The following is a 2860-nucleotide window of genomic DNA, read 5'->3' as shown; positions in this document are numbered from 1 at the left end:
TATGTATTCTAAATTTAAGATATAGGTTTAAAAAATTTAAATTGATCCTGATGAGCAGTTGGTCCTTTGATGAAATTTTTCCCATGTCTCATCCACATTCCCATTGAATTAGGACTAATTTTTAACCCATTGTCTCATGGATTATATCTTTTGGCAATTTAGTATGCTGCAAACCTTTACATGTTTTCGTTGGACTTTCCTTGGCCGATTTTAAAGGCCTACTCAATATGCCCTGCCAAGCGAGGATAATTTTTTCTTTTATTTGCACTGTCAAACTACATTTGATAAATGAACATCAATGGTTCAATATTATGATTTTTAATGTTTTGCATAAACAAGTATAAGGTTAGTAAATTACTTTTCCTTTAGTTATAAAGAAAATAAAAGCTCAAACAAAAACTTGATACTATTACATGAGTTCATAAGATAATTAAATTTAACTCATATAAAATCATTATTTATTAGGTTACAATGTATTAGATATTCATTGATAATGAAGGGCACATTTAATAAAAATTCAATGTATATTTATTATACTATTTAACTTTATATAAATGTTTTTTGATTAATAGCCCATATCCTCTAAACTGGAATCGTTCCAATACTGAACAAGAAAAATTACACTTTATTTGTTATTTGGAGAATAAAATTATTTATTTGCTTTTGCATATGATTACAATTAATTATAATTATTCAAGAGAAAAAATATATTAATTTGTAAGTGTTTACATAAAATATCAAATTAGCATTTCATAGTGGTTGCATCATGGACCTATTGTGTTTTATAATGATATAAATTGTGTCAATTAAATGTTAAAAACATTTGTTTTTGTTTACGTAATATTTAAATTGCAGTCATACTTAATTGCATTTACACATTCATCCTATTGCAAACAATAATCTAATCTAAGTTTGGTGGGACTCGGAGAACTCAAAATACCACAGAGAGACCACTCCTAAAACTAATACAACCTGAACCTACAGTTGGGAGGCTAGCACGGTTAATTATGAGTTCGTAACTCCTATACGCCCATAATTCACACCGATAAATATATTCGTACAGGACAGAACCTTTCAAACCACATCTGCAATTAAAAATTCAGGAGCTAACATCGTTTTAATATTATTCAGTGATTCGCCAAGCTGTAACGCTACACGCATTCATAATAATAATTAGGCTAACTGTATCAGCAGGTCTGTAGGGTACTCCAGCGGTTCTCAAACTATTTCTCTCTCCGGTGCCCTTAATATACCAGAATTTTTCTGCAGCAGTATCTCAATGTGAAATTTATAATTGTAGTAATTTATTTTCAATCTGGAAAAGCATTGGTATATCTAAATTTTTTATTTTGTCCGTAATTTTATTTAATGAACAATACAATTAATTAAGGTTTTTAGTTGAGATAAAAAAAGTCAATGGCACGAGCGGGATTCGAACCCACGATCTTCAGCTTGATACGCCGCTGCTCTACCACTTGAGCTATCGTGACCTCGATCCACCGGACCCCAACTTCCCATCTCAACCACACCTTTTGAATTTTCCCTCCTTTTTGCCATTTTTCAAGGTCACGATAGCTCAAGCGGTAGAGCAGTGGCGTATCAAGCTGAAGATCGTGCGTTCGAATCCCGCTCATGCCATTGACTTTTTTTATCTCAACTAAAAACCTTAATTAATTTATGATATTAATTGGTCAAGCGGACCATGAAACTAGTGAATTTAATGAATAATCTAAACTACACCTTTCTTGTGAAATTGAAAAGAAAAATTGCCTTTTGAAAAGCGATTGCGCACTTATTAGTAAAAATATAAAAGTGAATACTTTTTTTTTGGCAATAATATAAAAGGCACAATTACAGCTGTTTTGTTAACATTCATATTGAGATTGGATGGCCACGAAGGTCTTAGTTTTTATGGTATTAAAAAGGAGGGTTTAATTTTTAGAATTTTTTTATAAATATAAAAATTATATTTTTTATAGAAAATTTGTACGGCGCCCTTGTAGCATAGTTGTGGCACTCAGTTTGAGGGGTACTCTATATTTCACCACAGACCCATCCATCCCACACACATGCGCTTAATCATTCTCGCTTATAAATACATTCACTATGTATTAACCAGTGTTTTTATATTACGCCAATGTCTTTCTCCTTCCTATCATATTTCAAACACATATTAACCTTGATGGGTCTATGTGAAACTCAACATTCTATCAAACACCTGTGCATGCTCAACCATTTTCACCAAAAAATGCAGCCACACCTGGATAAAAGCCTTTCAGCTTTAAAAAGCTTTTAATGGTATTCTTGCAGATGTTCAAATTCAGATAGTATATATTTTTTGGTTGTGTTATCTTGGTGCCAATAGGTTAATCAAGTATGGCCTTAGGCGGGTTAACATTATTATTTTTTTATATAGAAAGTTTACCAATCATTCCAACTAACTCTTTCCATTTCTTATTTTGCATCTGCTGGACTGACTGGAGTCTCCTCACTCTCCGGATCATGTGGCAGGGTTGCAGCTCCCTTATTGATTGTATTAACTATTTCATTTCCTTCAATACCAGCAAGACTGTAGATCCAGTAAAGATCAAAATTCTTTTTTTTTACTTTTTTTATATCCTGGTTCAATGAAGAATTGAGATTTTAATATGGATTTCGAAGATATCACTGAGTTAATCCATGCAAATAGCAAAATTTCCATCAGGGAAATGGCTGCTAATCCGCTGTATAAATACTGAAATTATAATAAATACTGTATAAATATAATAAATTACTACTAATTAAAATTCTACTGATTGAAAATCTTGACAAGGAATATCTTTAAGCCGTAATAATTCGCTGTATTTACAAAATTGATAAT

The sequence above is a fragment of the Cimex lectularius genome, unplaced genomic scaffold (genome assembly GCF_000648675.2).
Source record: "Cimex lectularius strain Harlan isolate CLEC.00 unplaced genomic scaffold, Clec_2.1 scaffold244, whole genome shotgun sequence".
Classification (NCBI taxonomy): domain Eukaryota; kingdom Metazoa; phylum Arthropoda; class Insecta; order Hemiptera; family Cimicidae; genus Cimex; species Cimex lectularius.
This window is presented reverse-complemented; position numbering follows the sequence as displayed.